This window comes from Mustela nivalis, assembly GCF_964662115.1.
Source record: "Mustela nivalis genome assembly, chromosome: 8".
NCBI lineage: Eukaryota > Metazoa > Chordata > Mammalia > Carnivora > Mustelidae > Mustela > Mustela nivalis.
In genome coordinates, this window is record NC_139027.1 from 71739097 (window position 1) to 71753511 (window position 14415).

The following is a 14415-nucleotide window of genomic DNA, read 5'->3' on the forward strand; positions in this document are numbered from 1 at the left end:
CTAATGACTTCTTTTCCCTCTTAAATTGCAGGATTAAGCACAGCCATTTAATCATATTCATTAACTTTTTTTTTCTGCTGGAGAAACTAAATCAAATGCAAATGCAGGGGCTCATTTTTCCATGCACATCCACACAAACTTGTCAATAAATTTTTCTCTTCTTTTCTTGGTCTTTCACTTTTATCTCCAGGGTCAAATGCCACTTAACCATGCTCTCCAAAATGCACTGAATGCTATGTCAGATAATCATCAGGGAAAGTGAAGGCCTGGAACATTTGTACCATCATAATGACTGTTAATTATGGCAACAGCTGCTGTTGAACGTTCATGAGCCAACAATGTTTGCAAACTCCACATACATCTCAGATAAAATCTAAGAGGTAGGTACTCAAAGTATTTCCATTTGGCAGATAAGGAAATTGGGACTTAGAGAGGTTAAGTAAGTAGCAAATGGCAGAGCTCTTGTCTCTCTGATGGCAAAGATGATGCTCTTCATCACTTGATGCCTCCACTTGCCGTAGAACACTCACATTTCGTCACAAGATCCCTAGCTGTAAGCCATTCAGAAAGGAAATTTCCCAGGCCAGGAGGTGTCTTGGACTAAATTAAGTTGAGAAAGTGGTTGCCATTCTGAATCCATCCATAGTCAGTTGAGCACCAAGTGGGAAGGACAAACTCTGGGGCCGAGCAAGATTCTGACCATCAATAACCTGAGCCCTAGAAGAAGTAGGCTCCACCGTTTGGTCCTTGACTGAACCACAAACCCACCCAGTCCCAAAAGATAGCATTAGGAAATATTCATGGGTTTAAAAAGCCCTAATGGCTGAGAGCAGGGTATTGAGAGAAGTCCGGTATTTCTCTAGATGAGAGATTGCTATCACAATATACGGAAAGCTTACTAGGGGTTATCAGTCCAAGGTGAATGGTATATAAGCTCTGAAATAACACAGTTTCAGTTTCTACCTTTCCTTACCCATCAAGTGTTCCCCACCCCAGCCTGCCTCTTCTCCCTTCCACTCTGGCTCCTGCATAAGACACAGCTCTGTGCACCTGCCCATGGACCCCACTCATGAGCATCAGGCCATTTATGATTTCCCTGTTCCAATACCTTTGACTGCACCAGATCTAGCCCCACTAGCTCCACTTCTGATCCCCTGGACAAGACAGTCATTCATCTTACTGCCCCCTGTATCAGTTAACTTTGTACTATTGTCACAAAAATATGATAGATGAAGCAGTTTAAACAACAAACATTTATTTCTCACAGTTCTAGAAGCTGGGATTTCAAGATCAAGGCACTGTAGATTCAGTTTCAGGTGAGGGCCCACTACTGGGCTCGTAAACCATCATCTCCTGATGTCCACACATGACCAAAAAATGGTGAGAGAGATCTCTGTGGTCTACTTTATAAGGGCACTAATTCCTTATTCATTCATGAGGGCTCCACCTTCATGATCCAGTCACCTCCCAAATACCCCTAATACTATCGCACTGGGGGGTTAGGATTTCAACATGAAGGGGGAGCAGGGGACACAAATATTCAGTGCATAACACCATCAAAGGATACACAACTGTCAGATCCCAGTTTCTCTTGGGAGTGAATCCCAGGACAAGGCTTCACAAAATATTTAAATACAGTCACCTTTAGGCTGAGCCTAATTCAAAAGCAAAACCTCAAAAAGCAAAAGAAAACAGCAGCCAGGCTTTTCCACCATGTTTATGGTCTTAGTTAAAAATAAAGGGGTTTACAAACTTGGTTTAAGATCCATATTAATAGAATAAAGTATAAAAGCCACATGAGCATCTCAATAGATGTAGAAAAAGCATCTGACAAAATCCAGCACCTTTTCATGATAAAATGTATTACAAAGCAATCAAGATAGTGGTACTGGAAAAAGAGTAGATGTATAGACAATGGAACAGAAGTGAGAATCCAGAAATAAACTGTCAGCTTTATGGAAAATGATTTTTTTAAGATTTTATTTTTAAGTAATCTCCATGCCCAACATAGGGCTGAACCTCACCATCCCAAGATCAAGAGTCACATGCTTTACCAAGTTACCCCTAGTCAAATGATTTTATTTATTTATTTATTTATTTATTTTAAAGATTTTATTCTTTTATTTATTTGGCAGAGAGAGATAGAGAACACACAAACAGGGGAAGAGGCAGGCAGAGGGAAAGAGAGAAACAGGCTCCCAGTTGAGCAGGGATCCCAAAGCAACGGCTCAAGCCCAGGACCCTGGGATCATGACCTGAGCCGAAGGCAGACACTTAACTCACTGAGCCACCCAGGTGCCCCTGGTCAAATGATTTTAGGTAAGCATGCCAAGACAATTCAAAGGAGAAAGCATAGTCTTATAAGAAATAGTGCCAAGACAACTGGATATTCAAACTGGACTCCTACTTCATACCATCCACAAAAATTAACACAAAATGGATCATAAACCTAAATGTAGGACTTAATTTTAAAAGTCCCAGTAGAGAATATAGGAATAAATCATAATTATGGGTTATGTAATGATTTCTTAGGCTTTACACTAAAAACATAAGTAACAAAAGCAAATATAGATTGGACTTCATCAAAATTAAAACCTTGTGTTCATCAAATGATACCATCAAGAAAGTGAAATGACAACCCTGAGAATGACAGAAAATATTTACAAGAAATATATCTGACAAGATACTTGTATCTAGAAGACTTACAACTTATTGGTAAAAACACAACTCAATTTTAAATTGAGTAAATAATTTGAATAGACACCTCCCCAAAGAAGACATGGAAATAGCCAATAAGCACATAAAAAGACACTCAACATCCTCAGTCATTAGTGAAGTACAAATCAAAACCATAATGAGGTGCCACATCATATATATTAGAATAGCTATAATCCAAAAGAAGGAACAATAAAAAGTGTTGGTGAGGATGTGGAGAAACTGGAACTCTTACACACCATTGACAGGACTGTGAAATATTACACCCATGCTGGAAAATAGTTTGGCAAGTCCTCAAAAGGTTAAGCAGAGAATTACCATGTAACCCAGTAAGTCCCCTCCTAGGTATATGCCCAAAAGAAATAAAAACTAATGTCCACACAAAAACGTGTACACAATTGTTCATAACAGTGTTATTCATAATAGTCAAAAAGTGGAAACAACCCAATGTCCATCAAATGATAAACAGATAAACAAAATGTGATATATCCATATAACATAATATGATTTGGCAATAGAAAAAGAATAAAGTGGTGGTGCCTCAGTGACTCAGTCAGTTAAGCGTCCAACTCTTGGTTTCAGCTCCCATTGTGATCTCAGGGTCGTGAGATCTAGCCCGGCACTGGGCTTAGCCTTCAGTGTGGAGTTAGCTTGGAATTCTTTCTCCCACTCCCTTGGCCCCTCCCACCAGTACTCTCTCTCTCTCTCTTTCTCAAATAAAAATCTTTAAAAAAAGAACAAAGTGCTGTGACATGCTATGACATTGGAGGAACTTTGAAAACACTATGCTAAATGAGAGAAGACAAACACAGTGAAACCACATATTGTATGTTTCCACCCACATGCAAGGTCCAGATACGCAAATCCACAGAAATAGAAATTAAATTAGTGTCTGGACACAGGTCAGGACAGCGGTGGGAGGGAGCAAGAATAAAGAGTGACTGTCAACATGTATGGAGTTTCTTCTGGTAGTTGTTGAAATGTTCTAAAATTAGATTGTGATGATGGTTGTTTAAAAGTCTTTAATTTAAAAAAATGCAAAGGTGAGAATAGAAACCGAGGCAAAATGATTAATGACATGCTAAAATTTAGGTTTCTCCACCAGATTAAACACTAGGACCTAGGTAAAATATGCAAAAAGAAGTCCACCACTAACCTACTTTGTGTCTTTATGGGTGTGCCTATTTTGGCCACTTTATATAAATGGAATGATTCAACATAGGTCCTTCCGTGCCTGGTTTTTCTCATTTTGCACAGTGTTTCTGGGGCTCATGCCCTAGCAGGGTTTGGTACTTTGTTACTCTATATTGCTACATGATATTCCATTATATGGATATACCACATTCTGCATATCCACTCAACAGCTCATCAGAATTTGAGGTATTTCCACTTTTTAGCTAATAAGAATAGTTCGGCTCTGAATAGTCACGTACCAGTTGGACATTTTGGACATTTGAATCTCTCACCTGGCTGTGCTGCTGGGCAGCTGAATGGAAATGTAATAACAGGTCTCAGGCTCTCCTAACACTGCCTTTTTCAATCTGTACTTTTTCAAGGACATAGTTCACCATCCTTGCTGGTCTCTCTGCCCATAAGCTCTTTCCAACTCTATCTAGATCTCCACATATTTTGACTAAGTTTTACTTTTCTTGGCATCGATCTTCATGGTATTGATCCCATGCTTGAAAGCCTTGGCTATGGCCTTGCCACTGAAGGTGTGTCATCCTCACATGCCCAGCAGCCTCACTCCTCTTTATATCTTGTCCCGGCATCTGCACCAGAAGCCCCTGCCTCTTCGTACCACTTACTTCTACCTTCATCCAACTTCTGCCCACCAGGACTCTCCCAGCACATCTCTCTGCCATCTTATGCCAGCTCTTCATTCCTCCAGCAAACATGACTGAATTTCTGCTAAGTGCCTAGGCCAAATGCTAAGCATTGGAGACATTAGGAGATGCACTGGAAAAGATTCCTGGCCTTGCAGAGTCCATATCCAGGCCTGAGTGCTGCAGGGAAGGAGGGGGTTGGTTGGCAAGGGTGAAGAGACATGGGAATGCACAGTAAGGAAGCCATGTAGTTAAGCAGACACTGGTCTATTTGTCCAGTTCTACCAGTGACTCATCCAGGCTTTACAGAGGTTTTTGTTTTTTTGTTTTTCTCACTCCAGATGAAACTATTTGATAATTTTTTTCTTCTTTTTTGGTCCAGGGTTTTTATAACTAAAATTTTGAAAACTACTTTTTTTTTTTTTTTTCGCACAGAGAGGGCAAAGAAAGGGTTAGTAAGCCCCACTTGCCCCAAGCAGTGACCAAGGCCAGAGAGTGGGAGGCTCTTTCAGATTGCCCTGGACAGCCACATCTGCACCCTGTCAGGATTATCAAAATTGCCATGACAATGACCCAAGGGTTCTTCCTTGGATAAACCCTGTAAACATTCAGCTGATTTCAGCCAGACCCAACTGCCTGCCCTTGAGGTTTGCATGTTGTAAAAAGATGGGGGCGGCGGGACCTGAAGCAAGGGAGAACAGGCCAGCCAAGGCTGCTCAACCTTGAAATAATATTCAGCTTAAATATGAAGAAAGCTCACTTGACATCCCGCTTACCTTCCTTTAAAAATGTTGAGGTAGAACTGCAGGAAGTTCCAGGACAAACTTTAAGGGTTGCAAGGTCTCAGAACTTTTCCTCACTAGTGACAAGAGGAGGGTACACCTGTGAAAAACAAATGAATGTGCAGACTTTAATTCCCTAAGCGTTCTTAGTTAGATGACTTGGCCTTTGATAGATTGTGATGTCATTCCATTTAATCTTCAGAGTCTTGGCCTCTACTTTCGCAGCTCTCTGCTTCCCATCCTGGTCTCTGATTCAAACTGAAGATCAATTTCCCTTATGGTCCAGATGGACCCACTGAGGCCCTGAAAATAAGGAGACTAGATATTCATCAGTCAGAATATTGTATATGAAATGTCTTTGTCAGAAGAAGGTTGTACTAGATAACCTCTAACTCTGTCCCAACACAAAGGCTCCACAATTCTAAGACTTGCCCCAAAGGAACCCAACTATTTGGAGGCAAAGCCTGGACCAGAACCCAGACGTTTCCCCTGCCAGTCGAGAAGCCCCTGGAGGAAGAATCCCAGTTCATCTCTGCTCCCAGTTCATCGCCAGGTCCCGCCACCACCATCAATTTGGATTTTTCAGCCCAGCTCTTAAACGTCTTAAATCATGTAAACATTGTCTTTACAACTTTCACAGGGAGAGAAGGAGATGCATGGAGGGCTAAAGAAGGAATAGAACAAGACATGCAAAACTCCCTTTTTGCAACTGAGGTTTCCCTTAAAGGCTGAAAATGCAAACACATTTTGTAAACCAAGTTCCGCTTTGTAAAGAAGGGCAAATGCCCTGTAAATGGATTTTACTGTGCCTTCTTATAAAGGGGACAATCTTTGTTGTAAAATGAATGACCACTCCTTAATATCTTAATGTGGGATATTTTGATTGGTTTTGATTAATGTTCTATCTATGTTCTTGTGGTCATTTTATAGACAGTAAAACCAAATGCCAAAACAGAGTTATGTCTAATCCAAGAATATCCTGGAACAAATTCTGCACTAACATGACTCTCAAATCCCTTTGTCATCCACCCAGCCTCACAGCCTGGGTCTCTAAGGAACTTCATCTGATCTCTTCACCTTGCCTACATCAGAGCCCAGAGCTCCAAGCTGGCCATAACTTGAGATTTTTTTAAGCAAGGTTTTCAAACATCCTTGCTCTGTATACTGAAGAATAGGCTGGTGTCCCTGACATACAAAGCCACTCTGAGTTCCCCTAATCCACTAGCAATCCCCTGCCTGCTGGGTCTTATTGCTTAAAAGGAATATAAGCTCCTTGACACTGCCCTGGACAAGGGGTGTGTGTTTGAGAAGACAGGGGGAAAGGACAAGCAGAAAACATCCTTAAGCGCATTATCAACCTGTTTGATTTCTGCAAACTTCTCAAGTCGGCCTGACCCCCATGCCTGAAAGAGGGACCCGTGAGACCACAGTCTGGCAAAGCAGGACCCAGGTCTCCCTAGCAAGTGGTGAGATGCAGAAACAAACTGCTCCTTCTCTCAGAACAGCCAATCATGCAAACTCACCTTTACTGGAAAAAAAGCAGTTTTTAAAATGTTGTCAGATGCTGAAGATTATCTCTCGAAGGGTATTTACTTCCTCCAAGCTATTTGAGTCTTCTCTCTCCAACTAGGCTGAATGCTCTTGGAAGACTCAGGCAAAGCCCCATATGTCTATTCTTTCCCCCACAGTCTTGCTGATGTTTGGGATACAATTGCCATTCAGTACATTCATTAATTTATGGATGAGAACTTTTTAAGGGCTTATAGGCATTATGAATCTCAAGTCTACAAACTAAGGCATACCAAAAAAATATACATCTTCATTTTTATTAAATTAATTTCCATTTTGACTTCTCTTCCTCCTAGAATTCCAATTCCTTGCAAGAATTTCAATCTTGGGCATTACTGGGCTCTCTTTCCTCTTCAGGGTCTCTCCAGAATCCAGAAGACTTCCATGGTGCTCAGAAAATCTGGATAAGGGTCTCTGTCCTCCTGCCCATCGATGTTCACAGCTGACATCCCCATAGTCTCAGCCCACAGTGAACCTGCGAAGTCTGGTATCTCTCTGCTTCCATGACCAGCCTGAAGAAAAGGAATTTTTGCCATTGAGAGCAAGGGGAACTTGCTCAGGTCAGGCTCTCTAGGTTCGTCATTCGCTCTCCCCTGAAATCTTGCCATGGCTTTGGGCAAGGGGCTCTCCTATTACTGAGCCCAAGTTCTCACTGGGCTTTCTCACTGCCTCCCTGAAGTCCTGGGGTCTTGTTGGAGTCCCAGGAAATCACTCTCTCATGTCTCTTGTTGCCCTTACAGGCATTCCTCAGTCTCTTCAGTGGGGTCACCAAGGCCACCCAGAGCAATCTCTTCCCTGGTCCACAGTTAGGAAGGCAACTTGCTTCCTAAATGGAGGAGGCAGTCTTTTCCACTTTGGGGCAATGGAGCAAAGAACAGAAAAGATGATGTATGGAAAGAAAAGCAGAGAGACTTTGTATATGATTAGACTCTTTGGTTGCAAGTAATTGAAACTGACTTGAAAAAATATAGACAAAATAATAGTCTGTTGGGACAACAGAACATTGGATGATATCCTAGAACTGAAGAAAGATCTGAACGAGCAGTTCTCAAGAAGGACAGGAAAAGAACAGTTCCAAGAATTTCAGTCAGTATCTCACAGATGAAAGAAGAATGGCTCAGCTCCAGCTGCCACTGAAGACTAAACCGCCACGTGAGAGTCTGAGGGGCCCAACCCCAGTCATGTGCTTACCACCTCTTGGATAAGAGACTTGAAGGCCAAAGAGTATCAGATCAATAGATTAACCAAACACATTAAAGAGGGGACAGAGAGTTCCCCTAAAAGAAAAGCAGAGAGCTGCTGCCAAATGAAGGGAATACGAAGCTGGCAAGATAACCAGTGACCAACATAGAAGAGAGCCGTTCCAGGTAACAAGTCACCAGGAGCAGAGTATCCTGTGTGGAGGAGAGCAAAACATCCTCGCCCTAATAATGACATCTGATACTTAAAATAAACTTGCAATAACTGCAATACGAAAACCAAGAGCTGACTGAAGAAAAATAGTACGAATATTAATATGAGAAAATAATCACCCCATAGCAGACTGTGTGAGAAGTGGAAAGAATAGGTCACATCCTATAAGATCAGGCTATTTGGAAACAGTTGGACAAGAAAGCTACAGAACAGACCAAAAAGAGGATGATTTTCTTAAGAATAAATATTTTATCAGTTATCTTGAAAGGAGCAACTTGAGATTTATTCAAGAATACCACTCCAGGGGCACCTGGGTGGCTCAGTGGGTTAAGCCTCTGCCTTTGGCGCAGGTCATGATCTCAAGATCCTGGGCTCTCTGCTCAGCAGGGAGCCTGCTTCCTCCTCTCTCGCTGCCTGCCTCTCTGCCTACTTGTGATCTCTCTCTCTCTCTGTGTCAGAAAAATAAATAAAATCTTTAAAAAAAAAAAAGAATACCACTCCAAAAACATATGTCATGGCTGTGTAAAATTATGTAGGAAATTACATATAATTCTCAATTATATGTGACTGAAGCTATTGTCAACAAATTTCTCTATGGTCTTCACAAAGTCCCTAGTTAAAGAATACATCTTCTTATTACTAAATATTTATACCTTGACTGGATATCATTCCAAGGAAGATTCTGAGCACCAGAGTAGACAAAATCAGATAAGCTTTGGCACTTAGAGACTGTGTCTCAAGATTTATTTCTCTGTATGTGCACTGCATGTGCATAAGAACTGAAATGAAAAATTTTAAAAACAAAAATGCTATGTCAGGGCGGTATTTCTTAAACTAGGATCCTATACATCAGCTCTCTGAGATTATCTTGAGGAAAAAGAAAGAATGGAGTTCTGGGAATTAAAGGAAACAGAGCCTAGAAACTAGAAGTCTTGTATTAGGAGACCACAAAGGCAGTTCACCAGCTAGGTACTAAGGACCATGATAAAAAGTGATCATGAAAGGCGCCTGGGTGGCTCAGTTGGTTGGGCAACTGCCTTCAGCTCAGGTCATTATCCCAGAGTCCTGGGATCGAGTCCTGCATCGGGCTCCCTGCTCAGTGGCAAGCCTGCTTCTCCCTCTCCCTCTATCTGCTGCTCTGCCTACTTGTGCTGTCAAATAAATAAACAAAACCTTAAAAAAAAACCTGAGTATCAAAAAACATGACTACAACTGCCTGACAGATAAGTACACAGAAAGATACCCTATGACGGTAGAGATTCTCAAAATAAAAAGGGAATTTCTTTGAAAATAAAATTAAAAAAAAAAAAAAAGTAGGGGCGCCTGGGTGGCTCAGTGGTTTGGGCTGCTGCCTTCGGCTCGGATCATGATCTCAGGGTCCTGGGATCGAGCCCCGCATCGGGCTCCCTGCTCCGCAGGAAGCCTGCTTCCCTCTCTCTCTCTCTCTCTCTCTCTGCCTGCCTCTCTGCCTACTTGTGATCTCTGTCTGTCAAATAAATAAATAAAATCTTTAAAAATAAATAAATAAATAATAAATAAATAAATAAATAAAGTGACCATGAAGGCAAAACAGAAACAAAAAGCTATGTAACAGCTGGATGAGTGGTCATGACCCAGGGCCTATAGGTCGTACCCTTTTGTTCTCAACCACAAGCTTAGCTCTCCTTTCCAAGAATAACTCATTCAGCAATGGCATAGATAAATCTCAGAATTACAATGCCAACCAAAAGAAACCAGACAAAAAAAGAATATATGCGGTATGATTCCATTTATTTAAGGTTCTAGAACGTGCCAACTAATCTATAGCAATAGCAAATCTGTGATTGACTGGAGATGAGAGGGTGGGATGGGTGGAAAGCAGGCGTCTCAATTACAAAAGGATGGGGGACATTTTTGGTGGTGCTGGATATGTTCATTTTCTTGATTGTAGTGATGATTTCAAATGTGGTGATGTCAAACACATCAAAGTGTATACTTTAGATATGGTATTGTATATCCATGAGACCTTCATAAGTCTCTTTAAAAAAAGAGTATGTGAGCTTTAATCCATAATAGAATTTCTCAACCTCAGCACTCCTGACATTTTGGGCCAGACAATTCTTTGTTGGGGAAGCTATCGTATATCGCCGGATATTTGGCAGCATCCTTGGCCTCTACCCACTATTATGAGAACCAAAAATGATTCCAGGCATTGCCAAATGCCATCCTCTGCTGGGAAGGGAGGAAGGGGGAGAAACACCCCCAGCTGAGAAACACATGCCTCTAAGGATTCGGCAGGTTGCAAAGAGAGCAGAGGGCAGAGACCGACCCCAGGGATGCCATGCGGACCAAGCCATCAGTGCTGCTACTTACACAGGGCAGCAAGCTAGCCGGCAGGAGCAGGCAGGGCTGGAGGGCTGTGGGGCTCCCACCCAGAAAGCCAGAAGAGGCCAGAGTCAGTGCTGGAGACACAAAGAAGGTTCCCGACAATAGCAAAGACTCAAGAGAAAAGTGAGAAGGATGTAAATAATACCTTGAGCTTGTTTATATGGCCCCGAGTATTTTTATGCATATTATCTCATGGGTCTTTACTGGGCAAGGAAGAGAGGGGCGAATGTTGCTCTCCTCTTTTCCAGACCTAGAAGGAGCGTCTGTCCATCAGCCTCTGAGCTCCTAGGTAGCTGATCGCGGTGTTAGGGAAGGATGGTTAGAAAATCCCTCACCTCCTCAGAGCTGCCAGATTACAATTCTGAAGGGCTATGATGCAGGCTTCTGAATCCCCGATGCCCATCCAACAAGGAGCAGGTTGTAACAAGTCGGGTGAGTAATTTGGTTTAGAAAGTTTCAATTGCGGAAGCACTTCTGGGGTGAGTCTTGTCAGACATACTGTATGACAGGAGGATGTTGAAGAACGACCTTTTCAGGTGCTGAACAATAGTAGGAACTTGCTTCACGGGGATGACAGAAGCAGGAAGATAAATTGGAGGGCGGGGCCCAGCCCCTCCAGTGCTGTGGGTCTGCACCATCAGAGGAGAGAATTCAGAAGTGAATGGAAGTGGATGGAAGGTCATTTGAAGTGAGATTTTTAGATTCATCCTCAGCCCGTTTAGGAAGGGGCTAGATCTCAGTGCATCCAGTGACCCCCCCCCCCCGGTTTTCTTTTCCCTTCACAGATATTGAAACCTTTCCTTTAGAAAAACATAATCATTTAGACGCAGTGTGACAGTCATAATGCCTCTCCTTGAATAGAAGAAAGCATCAATCCCCAGAAGAACCGCAGAACTGTGCAGGAGAGAGAGATTTGGGGAAGAGGTGTTCATGAACCACATAGGCAATAACCACATATTTCATCCCTCCTGCAATCCCCAAAAAGGAGACTTTTTTTAAGTTGGTCCTCAGTGCAGGCTGACCACTGCAAGCAGATTTGTTCACATATTCATCACGCCAACATCCCAACTGGAACCTAGTTATCAGAATTTAATGACCATCCTTGTGTGTGTTTATGACGTGATAATATTTTGATGACCATGCTTTTATTTTTGGAGTGCCTTCCTCCTAGAGGTGCTCAAGGAATGTCCTATATGGGCTTTTTAATTTTTTAATTACATATCAACAGCTTTATGGTAAAATATAAGCAGAATCATCAAAAAAGAAAAATCCCAGCCCTTTTCACCATAAAACCTAAACTATTGTCAAGACAAAATGGTCTCTCCTTGCTTTACTGCTTTACTATTGTACAGATATAACTTCTCATAATTGCAAAGAATGTACCCATATTATTTTAAGGTTTCATTTTAGTTAACATTACAGAACCTAGATTTTTTTTTTGCATTCCTACCTCATTTACATATTTTTTAAAAGTCATGTGATATTCAGTTCATTCACATACCAGATCAATTAAACAAAATGCCGTGGTTTGGTCATTCACACTGTTTTCCATTGAGAGGGAAAAGTCCTAATGAGAATATTATAGTTACCTCCCAATATTTTGCCCATTCATTCATTATGCATTCATTCATTCATGAAGCAAGATGGAACAGAAAGATGGAAAAATTTTGAGTACTTGGCAGCATCTTATTGCTGTCTTATTGGCTCTGGGCTGCCTATCCCTTAAATCCCTGTTTATTTAAGCCACAGCAAAAATCAGCTAAAAGCAATCCTGATACACCACCGAGACCTCTCTTTATGTGCACACGTCCATTCTGCCCTCGTTCTCATCACTGCAGGAGAGGTCTCCCTCTTTCTGATGGAATCAGCCCTCCAGATGCATTCTAGATCCCATCCCCTCCCCCGCCTCCTCTTAGACCGGGTTCATAACGTCCTTTCTTATTTGTGTCCTCTATCTCTCCCTCCATTCCGGCTCTTTTTTATGTCGACTAAGAACCTGTTAGGATCTCCCTTCCATTTACCCAGCCTACTGCTAGAGTAACTTTCTCTTCCTCTTCTTTTTGCCACCTGACTTCTTGACAGACTGTTTTTCACCTCCTCATCCTCAGTCTCTTCCACGCTGGCTGTCACCCCCCAAAACTGTGCGACTCAACTGCTGACTTAATTAGGATCTAGTCAACTGACTTAATTAGGATCTAGTCAACGAGACCAAGTCACGTGATGAATATGTGAACAAATCTGCTTGCTAACCCTCTAGTTAGCAAGTCCCATAGCCTCTTCAGACCCTATCTTTCTCCAGATTTCTGCATATGGCTCTTCAGATCACCTTTTCTTTCTTCTTTAAACTTTCTTTAAAAGTATAAATATGTTACGTAGATTTTGGAGAGAATTATTTTAAATGATAGGAAAAAATTAACACAGAACCACACCCACCTTTTTCCTTTCCTTCCCTGGATGCCACTAAAATGTAGTAAAGATTTTTTTTTTTAATACACTCTCTCCGTTCTGCCCCCAAAATAGGAATCATCCAAAAGATAAAAGGAATGAGAGAAGAAATAGTTTGCAGCAGCGATGAGAATGCACAGGCCTCCGTCCATAGGAATATAGTTGACCAAGGGCCCCACTGCCCAGCTCTGAAACTGACATAAGATCCACAGATGACTTTAAGCCCAGGCGGTGCTTCTCCAGGGCTGCTATCAACTAATGACTCAGCACGGCATTCCCAGGAGACCTGGGACTCCTACACAGTCCCCTTTGCCTCAAGGGTTCCTGCCAGCCTTGCTGACTGGCCTCAGACTGCACTGTGCCCTAGGATGCTTCCACCAGCCTTCTTGCCTTCTTTCCCTCATTGTCATCTCGGAGTGACGCTCTCTCAGCCTCTCATGGCTCCCTCCCTGCTTTCTCTCACACAGGGGATTCACAAATAAAATCCCTGAGCATGTGGTATCATCTTGGAATCTGCCTCTTGGAAGACTGCAGGAGAAAGATTTCAACAAATACTCGGAAGATAACAAGCAGATGGAGGAGCAGTAGCTGATGTAAGCAGCGTGACCCCAAAGCCAAGCAGAAAGGAATGCTGATAAGCATTAAGCCAATTCCACTAGCAGATCTAGAAAGACTTAGGACTCGGAGACACAACTTACCACCAAAGTTGAGGGGTGGGGGTGGGGGTTCAATGTGGAGCTAAAAACAGCTCTGTTTGTGGAAAGTCTATATCCAGAGAAATTGGGCCACCAGTTCGTCTCCCTGACCCTGTTCACCCTCCACCAGCTAAACCATGCCAAACTCCTGACCCACAGAAACTGTGTAGTAACAGAAATGTGCTGTTTTAGGCTGCTCTGTTTGTGGTAATTTATTATACAGCAGTAGAGAATTAAAACAGATAGCTATAAAAGTCTATTATTTAGGAACAAAGCAAATGCCAGGGTTTTAGATGAGGGAGGAATATGAAAATGTATTTTTCAATGTCAGGTATAGATTTACATTTGGATAGTTTTAGCAGTTTCTGAAGCAAAAAAAAAAAAAAAATTGTTAAGTAAAATCTTAAACACATCTTAACGACTGTGGAGGTAGATGTTACTCCCTAAGATTGGCTGAAAGTGGGAAAGCCAGTCGGAGCAGAGTCTGAGGGGAAGGGGAAAGCCAGCAGTGAGAGGGGATATCTCTCTCTGGAGGCTGATATCAAGGGCAGAGGGTTACAGACGGCATCCTAAGCTCCATAAAGAGGCAAGGGTTGGAAGGAA